This window comes from Platichthys flesus, chromosome 8 (assembly GCF_949316205.1).
Source record: "Platichthys flesus chromosome 8, fPlaFle2.1, whole genome shotgun sequence".
Taxonomy (NCBI): Eukaryota; Metazoa; Chordata; class Actinopteri; order Pleuronectiformes; family Pleuronectidae; genus Platichthys; species Platichthys flesus.
Genome location: NC_084952.1, coordinates 24,130,710 through 24,150,968, shown reverse-complemented (window position 1 = coordinate 24,150,968; position 20,259 = coordinate 24,130,710).

Below are 20,259 nucleotides of genomic sequence, written 5' to 3'. Positions count from 1 at the left end.
AGGTTTAGGTTAAAGTCCAGGTTAGGCAAGTATTGGGATGTGTCACATTATACACACTGTGTGTTTAACACACATTTCATTTTAGAAAAACCACAAGGTCGATAAAACCTGGTTACAACTGTCTAGATATTCCTGGTATTTTTGGAGCTTTCACGTCTTTCCCTGTATCTTGCTTTGTGTGCCATCTGTTAAAGGCTTGTCAAATGTTCCTGAAACCCTTTTGATATTTATTAACAGATAATATATTTGAAAAGAAAAGATGGTGTCTGTGGCCCCAAAAGTACTGTAATAAACAAAAGCAATAATTAAATTTGGGCCGAGGGTTGATTGGCTGGTGTACCTGTCTGTTACTATTCGACCTGCCCGTGCTCTCACTGTGCATGACGGAGTCTTCAGCGAGCTTCTAGCAGGTGTCAGGCATTGCACATTCATATTTTTTGTTAGCCTAGTTTTGACAAGAGGGCTGATGGGACAGAGTGGGATGTTTCGGTTGAATTTTTTCAATGTGTAGCATGTCCTTGCTAGCTTTTCCAGGATTACCAACCCTAGCTTTAAGTGTACGCTATCTGGTCCTTCTTATACAATTGGAATAGTCCAGGCTGTTTAAGCTGACAAAGCTTAAGGTGAAACTGCAGATAGTCTTCTTTAATTTAAGTAGTAGTTTAGTAGTAGGTAGTCTTCTTCTTTGTTTAATGGAGGTTTTAACAACAGCTGAAAATGTCAGAAGTGATGTCCCAGAAAAGTAGAAGACCAAGAACATTAACCTGACAATTCATAATGATCTGTAATGTATCTAAGAAAAAAATAACACGATGGCTTAATTCAATTTAAAGTACCCCACCATCTCCATTATTCAGCGGAGAAACTTGGCCGAATTTCCACCCAACACTAAAGGCCAATGTATGCTTCACCGTTGTGACGGACACGGACAGATAGGACTTCTTTGACGTGAAACGCCCTCTCCGGGCCTCTCCGGGGCGCCTCGGAGAGCTTTTCGTGCAGCTCTGATTTTCTAACTAATGGTCGGCATGGCGGAGATCCCACGGGTAGCCCTTGGCTGTGATTGGTCCGCTAACGCCAGCATTTCGGGACGACATCATTTCCGGACCTCAAACTTCCTGTTTCATTCCCTAAATTCCAATAAACCTAAATCACAACTACGACTCTATGATTAATGTGACAAGTGTGTTAAGCCAGCGGCGTTGTCCGGCTGACGGTGGCTGCTTAGAGCACTTACGGCATGTGTGTACGGTCACATATGGTTATAACGAATTTTCATAACGGGGCTAGCGGGCTAACCACCATGCTATCTGCGGTGGGAACAGCGCAAAAACCCGCTGACTTTAATCCCACGGCTTTCATGACACTGTTTCTCAAACACCGTCAGGTAAGAAGCAAACACTTGGTAGTAGTTAGTATCGGGTGTCCGTGCTGACTGTGTGTGGAAGCTGGGGGGGAAGCTAGCTGCCTCCGTGTAGCTTCAAGCTGTTGCAGCTGTTGAATTAGCAACGCAGTTTGGAAACAAGACCGGGGTACCGCTGCGCTAAGACACGATAACATAAGCATTATGACCCGCTGGGTGTCACTTTATTTCAGCAAAAATTGTCACGTCATCAACAGCCTTTTTCTAGTTGTCATCGTTCAATGTGTGTGAGGAGCCGGGGGGACGTAAATAAACCAGCGTGGACTTCTTCTATATACCTCATGAGGTAGGCTTCTCTAAGCTCGACTTCCATTGCGCCAACTACTGTTCTGGTGGTGAATTGTATTCGGAACAAAAAGGCTCGTAGAACTATAAATCAAAAAGTGTCCGTCCGCTCCGTCCGTCCGTCTGTCCGCAACGGACTCTGAGAAGCATACAGAGGCCTTTACTAGGGATGAGCGAGTACAGCATTATCTGTATCTGTATCCGTATCTGTTAACCATATGAATTATCTGTATCCGTATCCGTACTCGGAGTGGGCACTGGCCTACCAGTTTACAGTGGGCACCAGTTAACCAGTGGCAAACTGGTTAGAGCCAACTGACGGTTTAAAAAAAAAAAAAAAAAAATTCCAACGACCGGCAGGGAGAGAGAGAGAGAGAGAGAGAGTAGCCAGACGCTAGAGAGTAGTCAGACACTCAATGCGTGAAGTAAAAAAAAAAAAAAAATCTCCGACAGGCAGAGACGCAACGCGAGTTGCTTTCTACCAGCACCACGTCTGAACGAACCCACGTTTAACAGACCTCTACTGGTTAATAAGTAAGTACAAACTGAAATAAAAACAAACTTAAAGACCCGCGAACCTGAGTGACTGAGAGACAGAGAGCTGTTCTGTGAGTGAGTGAGCAGAGCGGTGTGTGAAGGGGAGGAGCGCTGTGACGCTGTGTGAGGATTTTCATTCAGTCCGAGCACAGATATTGACTCGTATTACTCGTATAATACTCGTGCTCGGCAAAAGTGCTTTATCCGTACCGGATACTCGTTTCAGCCGAGTATCCGGCTCATCTCTAGCCTTTACCCTGGCTGTCCAAGGTGCAATTATAGTCCAGCCTCAATAGGACACATGTTTTGGTCGTGCCTACTCTTTAAATAGCTTCTGGTGACAGATATTTGACAGATTCTCGTATACCTGCAAAACGGCCATAACCCCTGACTTTCATATAGCTATCTTTGGTATATTACCCCCTAATTGCCAGATTACACTTCTGAAGGTGAATTCTATAGCTATTGCCATGCTGAGTGACCACAGTTTTCTTTTAACTTGAATCACAAAAAGTCCCATCATGCATGGAGCCTGCGAGCTAGTTCAGTGAGCCAACTCGGGCTGCGCTGCTCCAATCATGTGATATATATCATGGGACATACCTCACTCTCGACAACCATCTATAATACACACCCACCTTATCAGGTGGTCTATTTAAGCGGAAAGAAATTTCCCATCATCTTCTATTATTAAAATAGTAAGTAAGGTGTAATATGTTCCTGTCCATCTTTCCTTTACTCTGAAAGCCTTGGAAGGGTAGGTGGGTGGGGGGGTTGTATTTCCAAATTTTTGTGAAAGCTGAACTTTTGTAGGCTTGTTATTTGTGTATATGTATGTTTATGCATGTATTTCATGTGAAATGAAAAAATCTTCCAAAAAAAAATCAATCAATTATTGACAAAATAGAATCGAGTAGTGTAGCAACCAGCCCAAGTCTGAACTCATTTTAAAAGTTCAGGAATTTGACAGCATCATTAAGTTTCCAAAAATGTTCTATCTCTTATTCATTTGTGTAACTCCACGTTTTACCTCGTTTTGACAAGACCGACCTCACACTAATTCTCATTTATTCTCCCTGTCATGTTTTTCACTTCTCTCATGTTTTTCTGTCTTAAATGTGACAATTTTCTCTTTATTCTTCTCTCTGGGACCAATGACAAAGCAGCTCATCTAATCTTACTGCCAATGAAATTTCTACTTGGCTCCATGGAGCTTCACTGCCCCCTGCAGATAAATTATCAGACTGCCCTGCACTGCTTGCACAGCTTTCTGCTTGACACAGGAGGGGAGGCAGTACTTCTCCCAGCATCCTCTTGAATTCATGAGCCTCTTCTCTGTTTGCTTCTCTGCCTCCCACCGGCTTTAAAACTGTTTGCAGTTAAATTGTTTCAAACCTGAAATGCTTCACTGGATTTGAAAAGGCTATGTTTTAACAAAAGTACAGACATTAACCCAAAATAAACCAAAATTGCTGTTCAGTAACATGCGTTGATAAGAAAACAATAGTAATTCTGCATTGAGGTTTAATGAAAATTGAATTGAATTTGAATGGCATTTGATATCAGAGGAAAGTTGGGCATTCACTACTACTACATTTAACTTGTCAACTATTCTTACCCTGTTAAAAGTTAAAGGGCTTAGTCGTGTTTAGGGTTAAGGAAAGAGGATGTCACACCTTGTTAAAGCCCTAGTAAAACTTTAGTTTGAGTGACTTTCATATAGCACAATAAACTGTCCCAACAACACTATTCAGATTATTAACATGTGTACCCAATGGTTAGTGTAAAGAGAAATGTGTATGGTGGTAAGCGTTATTCTATATTACGTATGTATTGCATCTCGAGTACACATATATTTCTGATGTACCCAACGGATACAGGATACGCGAGGCAGTCATGATGCCTGTGCATGGTTTATAGCAAGTACAAATCCGGCCTTAAAGTTACACATGACATCAAGGCCTATGACCTGTCAACTACTTTTCAACAGCACTCCCTGCTGCATATCTGCTGCAGCTGCACTGTCACTAGTGTATTACTGTCAACATGATACTAGTAGAAATAAATATAATTAAAAAATCTTCAGAGTCCCTTTGCTCAACATTCAGGACATGAACTGCCCCCCCTACTTTTTGGTCGTTGAGGTACCTTGACTAGAGGTGTGAACTGCTGATGATCTGTTGGGAGTCGTTAAGTCTCTGTTTCAAATGCCAATCTGTAAAAGACTCGGAATTGAACCAACGACCTAAGAATGTCATCATATGTAACCTACAGTCCTCCGCTCTACCAATTCCGCTAAAGCTGGGGGAAAAAGTCTGTTTTGGTGGGGGAAGAAAGGAAAAGAAGGGGAAGAGGGGAAGACAAGAGAGAGGAAATTGAAAGAACAGGGAATTGAAACTGAACCTGGTGCATGTCAGATGTAGTAAGATGCATTTGTAAGAGTAATATGACCAAAATTACACTTTGCTGGAGTATGGCATAAGCAGCTGTGGATCCAAGGGTCGATGGATCAATTCCCGTCAGCAACATGTGTCTATTTACCCAAACTGTTACCTAGTGCTATGAATCTCTCACTTAGTTACTATTTGTAATGCTTGCATAGAGCATTCGGAAAAATAAACAAGATTGTGTTGTATAAAAAGTGTATACATTTATCATAAAAAAATACTGGATATCTTGATTGAGAGAACCACAAACAACAGTAATAACGATTGAATGAATGAAATAAATGGACCAACGTACAGACAAGGGTGAAAATGCCGTCTTTGTTGGAGGTAATAAAAAACAATGAAAAAAGAAAGAATGAAAGAGATCCTCATGTATTGGCCGATAAACATACAAAAAACTAAAAACAACAAGCATTAGAGGACACAAAATACTGAACTATCACAAAACACTTTTTTATAAAACTATATACTAGTGCTGTCAAACAATTAAAATATTTAATCAGGATTTATCGCATTTATGTCATAGTTAACTCACAATAAATCGCAAATTTGTTTCTATTCTATATGTCTCTCATTAATTTCTTTTCCATAATTTTTTTTTTCATTTTAATGCTCTTATCAACATGGAAAAGTGGATTGATGATAAAAAACATTGCCAAACAGAGCGCTACAATTTAAAATTATAATGTGCACATTTCATGTAAACAAGGAATCAGCCTATAGTGCAGTTAAACCATGGATCAATATTGTATTTTTTTCAAGTTTGCTGTGAACATAGCAGTCAGGCCTCTTATTTCAGAAACAAAACAAGGAACCGTAACAGTTAGGTTACCAATAAAAGGTAAGCCTACTACTTCTTTGCTTTCAGCCAGCTACTCAAACAGACAAGCCTCTTGACATTTTCAGACAACAGTGAAGCTAGCTACTTTTGCGTGGGCCATTTGCCCATTCATGTGTGGACCACCATTCCTGGGGACAGTCATCCATGCCAGTAAGAGGCTCTGCCTTGTAGCGCTCCAGTCACTCATCACTCATCGTCATCCGCTTATCCGGGGTCGGGTCGCGGGGGGAGCAGCTCAAGCAGGGGGCCCCAGACTTCCCTTTCCCGGGCCACATTGACCAGCTCTGACGGGGGGATCCCGAGGCGTTCCCAGGCCAGTGTTGAGATATAATCTCTCCACCTAGTCCTGGGTCTTCCCCGAGGTCTCCTCCCCACTGGACGTGCCTGAAAAACCTCCCAAGGGAGGCGCCCAGTGGGCATCCTTACCAGATGCCCGAACCACCTCAGCTGACTCCTTTCTAAGTAAAGGAGCAGCGGCTCTAATCCGAGTTCCTCACGGATGACTGAGCTTCTCACCCTATCCCTAAGGGAGACGCCAGCCACCCTTCTGAGAAAACTCATCTCGGCCGCTTGTACCCGCGATCTCGCCCTTTCCGTCATCACCCAGCCCTCATGACCATAGGTGAGGATAGGAACGAAGATCGACCGGTAGATCGAGAGCTTTGCCTTGCGGCTCAGCTCTCTTTTCGTTACAACGGTGCGGTAAAGCGAACGCAATACCGCCCCCGCTGCTCCGATTCTCCGGCCAATCTCACGCTCCATAGTACCCTCACTCGCGAACAAGACCCCGAGGTACTTGAACTCCTTCACTTGGGCTAAGGACTCATTTCCTACCCTGAGTAAGCAATCCATCGGTTTCCTGCTAAGAGTCATGGCCTCAGATTTAGCGGTGCTGATCCTCATCCCAGCCGCTTCACACTCGGCCGCCAGCCGATCCAGTGAGTGCTGAAGGTCACAAGCCGATGATCCAATGAGGACCACATCATCCGCAAAAAGCAGTGACGAGATCCTCAGACCACCGAACTGCAACCCCTCCCCACCACGACTACGCCTCGATATCCTGTCCATGTATATCACAAACAGGATTGGTGACAAGGCGCAGCCCTGGCGGAGACCAGCACCCACTGAGAACGAAACTGACTGGCTGCCGAGGACCCGAACACAGCTCTCGCTTTGGGAGTACAGAGATTGGATGGCCCTGAGGAGAGACCCCCTTACCCCATACTCCCGCAGCACCTCCCACAGTTTCTCCCGGGGGACCCAGTCATACGCCTTCTCCAGATCCACAAAACACAAGTGGACCGGATGGGCATACTCCCAGGCCCCCTCCAGGATCCTTGCGAGAGTGAAGAGCTGGTCCGTAGTTCCACGTCCGGGGCGAAAACCGCATTGTTCCTCTTCAATCTGAGGTTCGACGATCGGCCGAACCCTCCTTTCCAGCACCTTGTAGCGCTCCAGACATTGCTAAATACTGTCCTCCTCTTCATCAGATGAGGACTTATGTGCAAGCATGAGAGTTGGTTTCTTCATAGGAGGCTCAGGCGTTACTTGGTTATCCGGCTGTGCAGGCTTCTCCCTCTCCATCTCCTGGAGCAGGGCACTTGTACTTTAACACAAGTACAAGGTTGGGTTTAACAAAATTGCGACAAAATACCCCTATCTTTACAGGGCTAATTTCAAAAATACAAAGTAAAGAGGCAAGTAACCTAACAATACAAATACACTGAGAAAAAGATAAATGAGGATGAGTATAAGAAAGAATAAAGCATAGTAATCTGACCTTGGGTCAAGTGCTGTTGCAACTCTCAGCCATGTGATTGGCTGAGGTTTCCTTGAACTGGATCATGTAAGCTGGGTCGTCCTCAGTGACCTCCATCACTCGTGACTAGGGGTGTAACGATTCATTTTAACAACGATTCGATTCGAATCCTGATTCATGGTTGCTGATTCAATTCAAGGACGATCTTAGTTAATTTAGAACAATTCGATTCAGTGACTTGAAATCCTTTCAGTAACTCTACTGGACAGTGCAGGCAAAGTTTCCGAGATCCGTGTTGTTTTTTTGTAAGGAAATCAGGTTTAAATTAATTATGGATATTATAAACAAGCAAACATAATTAATGGCAAATGTATTAACCTTTTATTTGAATCAAGTGCAACCATTTTCAATGTAAACATTACACAATAAAGTGCAACCACCTGCTACTTCTGCTGTTGTTTTCAACATAAAAATAATACAGCATCAAAAATAAAGTGCAACCAACATTTCTTAAGTTTGAATTAACAGTAGGTTTACCTTAGCCTGACGTTGTCATACTCACAATTCTAGTCAGAATGTGAGTCTGAAACCGCTCCATTGGGCTGTGATTATGGGGCGTGTTTCAACCGAACCAGTAAATAAAATTCCTCTTCGCTCAATTGGATAGACCTACAACCAATCAGAGCAACGTAGTATGTGACGTATGTAAAGCGACGCATAGTTGTTGTCAACAGAACTCAGCTGCACGCAAGCTGGAAGATGTAGAAGAAGATCAGTAAAAACGATTTTTGCCTGGGTTGTAAAAATAATTTAAGGATACACGGAGAGCTTACCAACACGATCAGCATTTTTGAGAGAAACAGTTAATGTAACAGCCCCCCCCACTAGATATCTAATATCTAGTGTTGCACCGAAGTATCGGTGTTGTAATGGTACTATCTCCTCTATGCGCGCAAGGATACTCCTGAGTGACGTCATCGGTAAGCGCCAGGAGTGGACCCGCAGAATCAGAGCGGTCGCATAAACACTATGGAGTTTGTCGAACTAGAGCAACACTGAATAAACGTTACATACACAGTGACTAAAATATATTGGTAATGGATTTGTATTTATATAGCGCTTTTCTAGTCTTGATGACCACTCAAAGCACTTTACACTACAGTTTCACATTCACCCAATCACACACACATTCATACAGTGCATCTATCCCAGCACTTTGTTATTCTATGGGGGCCATTCAGGGTTCAGCATCTTGCCCAAGGACACTTCGGCATGCAGATTGTTCAGACTGGGGATCGAACCACCGACATTCAGGTTGGAGGCCGACCACTCTACCCTTCAGCCACAGCAACCTATAGATTCACTCGGAGACATATTATGTCTTCGAGTGAATCTATAGCATTTCTCTACAACTAGGGCTGCTCGATTATGGAAAAAATCATAATCAGGATTATTTGGGACAATATCAAAATCACAATTATTTAAAGGATTATTAATATGTGTCCTTATTCTGAAGTCTATGCTTTATTTTTGTAATCACTTCCAGTTCCGGTTAACACAGGATGACGAGTGCGTGTCTTATTCCTCCGGGAAACCAGGATATCTGTGCCCAGTTATTCAAACCCTTAATGATGGCAACCCTAACACTCTATGACAGACTGACCGGCGCGGACAAATGCGGGTCGGTCTGACCGGTCTGAACAGCCAGGCGGGAGCGCTTGAGAATAGCGGTGAGCGGCGCGGCCGCTACATGGTCTACCGCTGCCCTCCCTGCTTTTCCACACGCGCTGTTTTCTTCACCGCCGGTCACCACACACACAACTCGCCTCCTTACTTTACGGCTGCTTGAGAGTGAGTGACAGTCAGCTGGGCCGCTGAATGCTTTGGGGGAAGGACTGAATTGCGCATTTTTCGAAAAAAAAATGCCAAATAATCGTTTCAACCCGATTATAGTAGTTTGGAGATCATTTGATCCCATAATCGTAATCACGATTAAATTTTGATTAATCGAGCAGCCCTATCTACAACACAGACCTATATTTATTATTAAACAAATAGATTTACAAACAACACAGATACACAATAAATTACCTGCAAGGTTCCAGCACAGCCTCGAGCTTCTTCAGTTTCTCCAGCTCAGCAGCTGTTCGCAAGGCGACGTTGGCTGTGTGCAGGGCCAGTGCATCTCTCAGAGGTTCAGCATTCCGCTGAACACGCTTGATCATTTCCAGGGTACTATTCCATCTAATTGACACTTCCTGTGCGAGTGACTCTTTCTTTTGATGTGTGACTTGTTGCTGCTCGAGCTACGCTTGGTTTGCTGGGCTATGCTTAAAATGACCCACAACTCTTCTGCATTTTGCCAATGCACTGTCAAACGGGCTGGGGTGCACACTGTGTGCGATGCACGGCATGTGCTCAAAGGGGAGCTGCCTGGCCGCTGCAATCATATTACGTGCACTATCCGTTGTCAGTGAGACAACTTTGTGTTCGCTGTCCCACTCTCCAGCTACTTTCATAAAGTACTCTGCAACAGAGTTAGCGAAGTGCCTCTCTTCTGTCTTCATAACAGACAAAGCATATGACTCAAGTTTCCACTGTGGATCAAAGAAATGGGCTGTGACCCCGAGGTAGTTATTATTACTGAGAGACGTCCAGTAATCACCTGTGAGCGCGACTATTGTCTTCTCCAATGCCTGCTGTACCTTAGCCTTCTCAGTTTCGTGCAATTTCTGAACGTGGCTTGTAATGGTGGCTTCGAAGGCAATTCATAGGTCCAGTCGTTAGATGCGATGCGTATGATATCAGCTAGACAAGACATGGGCTTTTTAATCCAGCCCGCCGAACTTTTCCATTTAAGTGCTAACTAACAATTTAGTAGCACTTAAATGACACTTACTTATAGCACTTTGTAGTTTTGCTTTATTTTTTAATAAATTGTACTTTCTTGCTTCTTGTTGTTCTGGGTTTGTACCCTCGGGGTTGAATGCACTTATTGTAAGTCGCTTTGGATAAAACCGTCAGCTAAATTAAATTTGACCGGGAGTTTGCTGTATAGGGCTTGAAAGGGCACATGATCTCCCTTCACTTTTTCGCTTTGCCCTGTGAGCCCTTCTGTAAACTGAGCGGATCAAGGAAATGAAACATGGACAATGAGTGCCGAGTGTTTAACACGAAGTGGACAACAAAATATTTTTTCACTGAAATCCAATCGAAGGCTGTATGCCTGATATGCCGAGAAACTGTCAAAGTTTTCAAGGAGTACAACATCAGCTGTCACTTTGCTACGAAGCATGCTAGCAAGCAGTCAACACAAGAACGGGCGGCTACAGCTCAGAGGTTGGCAGAGTATTTGTTAAATTGCCTTGCATATAAATGCTTTGCTACTTGTTAAAGGCCAAATCCTTTCATGCAATGATTTTTTTTTTCCATTTATATTAGTTCACAAAAACACCCCACCCATCTGGTCGTGGCCCGGCCCCTCTGTCAAATTTTAGAACCCATTGTGGCCCGCGAGTCAAAAAGTTTTCCCACCCCTGAGCTAGACCCTCGTTCTCCACAACGTTAACAGGCCTACAGGCAATACCCACCCATTTAGCTATGGCTGCAATAAGTTTGTTCTTAGTTGTGGTATCCATGTGTTTCTGTCGGAAGTCATCCATTCTTGTCTGGCTATGACGAGGGGGCGGAGAGTTTGCATCAGCTGTGTGCTTGGCCATCAAGTGGTATATCAGACAATGATTGCTCAGTTCACAACGACAAGACACATACCAATTTGGTCTTGTCAAGGGACCATCTGACAACTTTTCTAAAGTAAACTTTCCATTCAAATGCTTTGTATCATCCATTTCGCATTAGCGCTCTCACCATTCACTCAAACCGTAACGTTAGCCTACTACTATTGGCCGTCTTCCAAGCCTAAACAGCGTGCCTATTGTTTGGTTCCGGTCTAGCTAGATCCGGCATGGTGCTGTCGTTTTTCTAAGGTTACTAGTTGTTGCATCAGCATGTGAAATAAACTATACAATTTGCGAGGCCAAAAAGAACGTTAATCTAGCTGGAAAAAAAATGATGTCGTTAAAATGGGTTTGCGTTAACGTTGTTAATAAAGCGTTTAACTGACAGCACTACCATAAACATACATTAATTACACTATTTATAGAATGGAATCATTTCTTTTCTGCCCTATTCCTCCGCATGTCCTCCAGCCGCTGGTCATGTGGCATGTCAGTCTTAAAAGGACAGTATATTTAGCCCGGTTTTCCCTCAGGTCTTTCCGGTGTGTGCACGCTGGCGCGTCTTGCTGCCGCTACTCACCGGCTGTTCTTATTGTTCTATTGTGTTTAGTAAGCTCATCTGGCTTCTCGGTTAAAAATGTTGTCCGCCAAGTTTATACTTTCGTCGGCACTCGCCCTGGAATACATTGTCGATATTCCACCGACCTGTGGCTGGTCTTCTCCAGTACTCGGCTGCCGAGCTCCTCCGGCTCCGTTCCCACCTGTTTGAGCCTCCGCCTGCGGTGCTGCGCCCTCGGGATGTCATTCTCCTGCACCGCCGAAAATACATTCACCGTGGCTCCTGCCGGAACTTCCATACGGACAACTCCAAACCAATAAAATCCTTCTGGTCCTCCACTCGTCGCCCTCCGAGAAACACCAGCTGCCGCCGGGTTGATCCCAGCTTGCTAGCCAGCCTACCCAGGTCGGCTAGCACTACTGTCCATAATGACAACTCCACCATCAACTTCGGGCTTCTGAACATCCGCTCACTCACGAGCAAAGGCCATATTGTCCAGGACTACTTCACCGACCGCAAGTATGACTTTTTCTGTTTGACAGAGACGTGGCAGCAGCCAAATGACTTTTCGCAGCTCAACGACGCTACCCCTCCTGGGTTTGTTTACATCTCGCAACCCCGTGGCTCAGGTCGCGGCGGAGGACTCGCGATAATTCACCGCGAGATTTGGAAAGTGATTCCCGTCTCTGTCCCTGCATCCAGCTCATTTGAGTGCATTGCCTGTAAACTACCTGGCCCTACTCCCACCATTGTGGCCACCGTTTACCGTCCACCTAGGCCCCACTCTGAGTTTTTAAATGACATTGCTGCTCTACTCGCCCATCTCTCCACTCTCTCCCCTAATGTGATTATGCTTGGCGATTTCAACATCCACCTGGACAACACCACTCTCCCCCTCACCTGTGACTTCTCATCCTGCCTCGAGAGCTCTGGTTACCGCATTTTCACTGATTTCCCTACCCACATCAAAGGTCACACACTGGACTTAATATGTTGCGCTGGTCTCACTCCCTCCAACTGCACAGCTGATCCACTCCCCATCACTGACCACTTCCTCCTTTCATTCAATGTCACACTCCGCCTCTCCATGACCAAGCCACCACGTCTCATCTCATTCCGTAATATCAAGGCCATAAATCTTCAAACCCTATCCTCCACCATCGCATCTATACCGGACCGGTCCCCTCCTTTTCATTACTTACCTCCTTCCCCTTGGCCTTATTTTCCGTAAATTCAATATTCTTTTTCACTGCTACGCGGATGACACCCAGCTCTACCTCTCCACTAAGCCCAACTCCATTCTTCCTCCCTCATCCTTGACAGATTGCCTTTCTGCACTTCATACCTGGTTCACCTCAAACTTCCTCAAACTTAACAGTGATAAAACCGAAATCCTCTTAGTCGGTACTAAATCCACTCTACTCAAAGTTGACAGTTTTTCCCTCTCAATTGACAGCTCCATAGTTTCCCCCTCCCCCCAGGTAAAGAGTCTGGGTGTCATCGTCGACGGCTCACTCTCCTTCAAATCTCATATCAACATCACCACCCGCACCGCCTACTTCCATCTCCGTAACATCAATCGCCTCCGTCCCTCCCTCACCCCCCATACCACCTCTATTCTTGTACATAGCCTTGTCACCTCCCGTATCGACTACTGTAATTCTCTCCTCTTTGGTCTCCCCCAGAAATCCCTCCATAAGCTCCAACTGGTCCAGAACTCAGCTGCCCGTATCATCTCCCTCACCCCCACTTTCCACCACATCACCCCCATCCTACAGCAACTCCACTGGCTTCCAATTCACTTCCGTATCAACTTTAAAATTCTTCTTCATACTTTTAAAGCCATCCACAACCTTGCCCCTCCTTACCTGTCTGACCTCCTTCACACTGCCACCTCCACCCGCTCCCTCAGATCCTCCTCTTCCATCCATCTAACTGTCCCCTCTGCCCGGCTTACCACCATGGGGAGCAGAGCTTTCAGCCGCTCTGCTCCCAAACTCTGGAACTCACTCCCACCTGACATCCGAAACATTGACTCCTTCCCTCAGTTCAAATCCTCTCTCAAAACCCACTTTTTCAGGATTGCATTCACACTGTAGTTGCCATGCTGTTTTTACTTGCACTTTTAATTTTAATTGTTTTGTTATTTGTTTGCTCCTGTTTTAAATTGTAAAGTGTCCTTGAGTGACTTGAAAGGCACTGTGAAATAAAATGTATTATTATTATTATTATTATTATTATTATAATATTGACGATGGCCATTTTCCTGATCGCGGGGCTGATGACACTGACCGCATTTGATTTTGTCTGTTGTCCGAATGTACTGTCTTCGGGCAGGAGATCGGGGCGGGAGGGGGCAGGTAGGAGCAAGCAACCTGAGTGCATGGACTTGTAGGGGCAAAAAAACAAATGGACCAAAGAGAGGGATGGGTGGGGGGGACAACGGGCATAGGGGCAGAACTATGTGGACGTGTCTGCTGTGTGACCAACAGCCTAAGAGAAGGCAATCCTGGGCATACAGCCTTTGGTGGCTGAGGGTGTTCGAGTGGAAGAGCAGATTTCCTTGTTTCCACTGCCTTTCCTACTATACTCTGTGGCAAGTGGTATTGATGTTGGGGGCCAAGATGTGGGGCTTGACCGCATTGGTGGGAGAGGCACCGGAGCAACGGGAATAGTGGGAGGCAAGTTGAATGCCCTTGCAGCAGAATACGACATTCCTGCCTCTTCAGGCGCTTGTTGTGCCACTGGATGAGGGTTGTTTGATTGACCTCAAACAATTGTAGTGTCGTATCCTGCATAACCACACCATTACCCAGGACCAGCTGCCTGATTTTGATGTAATCGTTGATGATGAGTGTCCATCTTGTCAGAGCATTAGAGCCCTGTTTTTTAGGGCTCATATAGAGGCTGCACAATTTGACAAAGATGGACTCTATCAGGCAACAATAGTCTGGCCACTGTGCAGGGGATCCTGTTGACCCTAAGACACAGCGTGTCGTGCTCTCCACACCTGGTGTGAATTCAGCTCTCTGTTTGGAGCACCGGTAGTGCCTATTATCAGGCGACTCTTGTGCCGTGCAGCATATTCACCCCGCTGGCGATCATATGGCAGGAGGTTCTGCCACAGGGCTATAATTGTACTCGCCTGCAGGTTGGTGAGGGTTAGGCCAGTTTCAATTCTTAGCCCAACCAAGTACTAAGCCAGGCAGTCCACGCGGTCCATTCCAGGAACACTACGCTCATCCACTGCCTAGTAAATATAAGAGTACATCAAAATTAACACAAACAAAATTCACAGTAGCAAATACAAGTAAAAGTAGTATTACTCTCCCAGTGTAATTCTTCACCAAAAGACTCACCAGATGTTGCCCAGGTGCTGCTGGGGTGGTGGTCTGTGATGCAGAGGAAACTGTGGCTGTAGGGACAGTGGTCGAGAGGGTGATGGGGAGAGGAAGCATGGAGGCTGAGCTGGTGGTGACTGCTGATGGGCCAGGCATCACCCTGGTCAGAAAATCCAAAGCCTAAGAAACAAAAAGAAATCTCAAAAAATAAAAATCCATAGCATACCACAAGTATAACGGGTTCTGTGGTAAATCGTACCAAAGAAACACTCACCCGTCGCGCTACAGCAGTAGTGACTTGTGGGTATGCTGATGGACCAGCTCTTGCAGCAGGAAAAATAGTTGCTGAAAGGCTGGTGGAACTTAAAAGTAGATAACCAGCAGGAGGGGCTGATGGGACAGGGGGCATGTCTGTGTCCTCATACTCAATCTAGACATAAAATGGTATTTCAGAGTGTATTATGCTTTTATAAATTTGTTCATTCTCCAGATTTGTATTTATTGCATGTTATTTTTGTTGGTTTCTTGATAGCACTGCTACATATTTTACTGTAAGTGTAATCATAACACAGTAACAATTATCAACTGACATTGTACGGTGAAAGAAATGTGATGAGAATATTACCAGATGATGATCAGATGTTGCTGCAGCGGAGCTACATCCAGGCCTAGGAAAAGAAGCAGTAGTGTGGAGAGAAGAGGGAGTTGAAGAGCTGGTAGGTGACGGATCTGAGGACAGGTCCAGCCGCTCAATGGTTGGGTCATAGACAGCATCCTCAAAGCCCTCATCTCCCTGTTCCTCAGTGCAGACGTCCTCCAGCATTTGGTCGGTCTCCTCTGAGGATGCACATCCTGCAGGATGTACATCCTGGAAATGTAATCAAAGAGGTTATTATATTTCATGGATATGAAATATCATCTCATCCTGGTGGAAAGGTCAAACTCACCAGTGTAAACAGCAGGGGGCTGAAAAGAGGGCACAACTTTCCTTCCAAGCACCTTGAGACTCAGGGTGTTGGCACAGTGAACAAGGTCCCCTGAGTTACTGAGCAGGCTTGGAGGCTTGCCTGCCAGGGATGCATTTTGACGATCCTGGTTCCACCGATTAAGCCCTTCCAAGAGGTACAGCTGGGATTTAAGGCTGTTGGCACTCGTCCCTTAAGAGAGAGACAATGTGACAAATAATGTTAAGTAGAGTTTTGTCAGTGTTAGTACTGAACAGGATAGTAGTAGTAGTAATAATAATAATAATAATAATAATAATAATAATAATATTAATAAAACATTGAACACTATATATTTAATCTCAAATTTACCATTATCCAGTACGTTACTTGGTCACTATTACAACATTTAGTCAATAATCAACTATCATAACAAAAACCGAATTAACATACATGTGTTGCATATAGAGATAATATAAGCTCAGATAACATTTTGCTAAAGACGAATATCAAATCTCACGCAGAGCCCACCAAACAAACTTGCAACGTTGAATCATAGCCTAGCTACTTAAAGTGATGCTGACACAATGTGGTGAAAAGAGGATTTACTTTTTAACCCTTGTGTTGTCCTTGCTTCCCCCGGCATATTGTGACACACACGTAGGGCAATAGACACGTGAGCAGCCCTTGCAGATGTATTTGTTAGACCGGCAGCACAAGGTGCAAGTTTTACAGTCTTTTTTCCTGGGACATATCTGACACCTCTTCCTCTTATTCGCCCTGAGCGGGGCTGCTGCTACAGCCGTGGAAGAGGCCACACGCTCGAGTCGAGCTATGTGAACTATAGCTCTCGGTGTGGCGGGGGCTTTTTGCGGCTTTCACAACCACGACAGATGCTCCGTGCGGGGGATACGCTCCCTTCGCTTAATGAACGGAGAAATGAGAGCCTTTCCCAGTTGCCCAGCATCCAGTCTGGGTTGACATCTCTCCACATCATGAAGGCGTTGATGGAGGAGACGTCGATAATGTTGTGAAAGACAACCAGTGGCCAGCGTGCAATGTACATGACATAATTACATAACATAATAATAATATAATATAAAGACTAACCTCTGAACGGAACCAGTCGCTCACCCACGGTCACTTCGCGCCCCGGGTTGTAGAGACACGGAAGCCGCGCACCCTACATGTCCCAGACTTCTTGCATGGCCGCCAATTTGTTCGTGGCTCGTCTCCAGCGTCTCGTCTTGCGGTTGTCGAAGCGCAGCAGTCTTGAGTATGTGTGGAATATTTTAAGGGGCATCGTAGCACGAAATATTGCCCGACCGGTGCCAAAGGCTGGCGGCAGCCTCGCCCCAGCAGCCCTACGTAGGCGCGCAGGTCGGTCTCATCCATCCCTTTCCAATCGTCACCGTATTTTCGATGACCCTCCCGGTTGGTCATCGCCATGATGAACAGGCGGAACGTCGAAGCTATGTACCTGCACTTTGCGTGCATCATGGGGCCCTCCCTGACCCCGCTTGGAGCCGCATCAACGCCGTTGGAGGAGCAGCTGCTCCCATCTCGGCCGTTGACCCGCGATGCCCATATTATTTCCCCCGTTTCTTGACTTGAAGGTCTTTCTTTCCACGAGTCCGGTGGGGGTGGTGGTGCAGCCCTGGTCTTGTCCCTCATCTTCTTCTTCCAAGAATGACAAATCTGCAGAAGCATCACCCACTGGGTCGTAGTCCTTGTCGTCTCCGTTGTCTTCTACCTGATCATCCAAGTTGTCCTCCACGTTGTCCTCAAAGTCGTCTCTGTCTTCTTCCTGGTCTGCTACTCAATCTGGTTGTCCGTCCCTCCTCTTCGGGCTCAGAGGAGGGATCTTCGGAGAATAGCTGCAAACGCACCGACGTGATATCATGGCATGGTCAGAGAGGGTGGCACACAGTGAATGGGACACCGGCTTCTCTATATTCCTCTCTAGATTACAATTGGAATCAGGTGTGGGTCTGACTGACCCCACATTGCAGCACCCCAGCGCCCTCCCTGGGGGTCTAATTGGCCCCCCCAGAAGAATAAAAAATGACCATCCATTTGTCTCAACTACACCCAGGAGAATTGGATATTAACAATCCTTGGGTTACCTTAACCCTCTACCTGAACAGCCAGGGCTTGCGGATGATCACACGCATGCAAACAGACAACCACTCTGAGTCAATTTGACCCAAGAACAACACGAGGGTTTAAAATGTATGATTTATTTATTCCGAATGACAATGCTAGCGGGCCACATTCCAGTGTATTTTTAGAATTTGCCGCGGGCCAATAAAAAGTGGTTCCCGGGCCGCATTTGTCCCGAGGGCCAGAATTTGGACACCCCTGGTCTAAGGAATGCATTAATGCAGGGGTGTCCAAACTACAGCCCGCGGGCCATTTGCAGCCCGCCATCCATTTTAAATTGGACCGCTCAAAAAAATTATAATTATTATTAGTTTTTTTTTAAACTAACAATTTAGTAGCACTTAAATAGCACTTACTTATAGCACTTTGTAGTTCTGCTCTATTTTTGAAGACATTATGATTTCTTGATTCTTGTTGTTTTCCGGGGTTTGTACCCTCGGGTACCCTTGAATGCACTGATTGGCTGACGCTTTTTGGACAAAAGCTTAATGAATTCTAATGTAATGGACTATAGCCCACTATATTATACTTCTCAGTTTAGACACTAGGTGGCGCCCAACTCACCCCCTGACCTGCCAGCTGTCCCTCAGAATGCCGCCACGCCCCCCCGCCCTGAGCGACGTGATTGAGGCGCACTGTCAACAGTCCACTCCAGGGCAGGGGGGCATTGGTGGCGTGAGAGGCCCAGGCCTTGGACATTTTTTCTGTATGTGGCCCTCGGTATAAAAAGATTGGACACCCCTGCCTTAATGAGTGTCCTCACAGCTATAGAGAGCAGGGTTAATATACATTTTGACCAATAGTTTTCCATGACTTTTCAATAACTTTAAACCGAATTTCCATGACCAACATTTTGTGAAATCTCTGTGTATACGTCAAAAAGTGAAAAAAATTGTATTTAAGCTAAAAATGAGAATTCCAAAGCATATAGTATACCTTAAATGACACAAAAGAATGAGAGACGATAGTTTGATTGAGGTCTTTGTCTCGTTAAATCTACACTTCCCTGGCATAGTGCATTATCCCGCCTGCTTCCCCACCGAACTTTTCAAATAGTATGAGAGCGTATGCCTGCCTGTATTTTGAGCGTATTTCTTTTGAAAGCATATGTATTATTTAAAACTCAGCGTAAATGAACAACATGAAAATATGAATGTAACAAATGTACATGACTTCTCCAAAACTTTTGGGATTTGTTTTTTTCAAGCACTATTCCAGGCCTGGAAATACAATTTTTACAATTCCATGAGTTTTCCAGGTTTTTCATGGCCGTATGAACCCTGAGTGAGACTTAATCTAACCTAATTCCTTTCAGGCGTGTGTGTGTGTGTGTTTTTGAGAGAGAAAAGGTGTTATCATAATTTATAGTGCTGTGTATCTATACAGTCATACCAACAAACTAATTTTGATACTAAAAAATATGTACAAAAAATTCAGTTTTACACAAGGATTTAATTTACTGAGGGAAAGGAAGGTTTAAACCTTTCAAACTATCTGGACCAATATGAAAACACAAATTATCGTAAATAAATTAACCAACAGTAAGTACACCTGCCAAAATGTATTGTTTATTTATTTAGCAGAATTATGCAAAAAACTCCTCGACAGGTTACCACAAAACCTGGTGGAAGGATGTGGTACGGGTCAGGGAAGAACTCACTACACTTTGGTGGGGATCTGCATCTGGGTGCAGCTACAAACTGATCTGATCAGTTCACTCAAAATTGTGAGTGTGTTAAATGAACTGCGCTTTTTTAGTGCGTTCATGGACAACACTCCTGACCACTGTCATACTCACTGTTTAATTTGTTTCAATAACCTTTTACTCTGTTTTGAATTGCGATGCGCTCTGTTAAACTGCATGATGTGTAAACACATGAGGTGGATAGCTGTAGCCTGTGATGTACAGAAAGGCCGATTCAGAATACAAAACATTAATGGTTTCCAGCAACTCACTGCAAACACCCTAAGTGTTTCAATGTAAAACATTGTTCCCAAATCCCAGAGGTTTTAAGGATTACACATGAGGCCCCCTTGTGGAATGTTAAACTGGGCTGAGACTACAGGAGTTAAAAAAATATTTTTATTGAGTTGAATAACGAAATAGTTACTGATAGGAATTGTATGGATTGATATTTTTTGTATTAATCCATGCGTTCATTAATTTAATATTTCCTCTTCCAAGGGTTTTTTTGTCAGCGTTTGTTGTCTGTAAAAAGGATT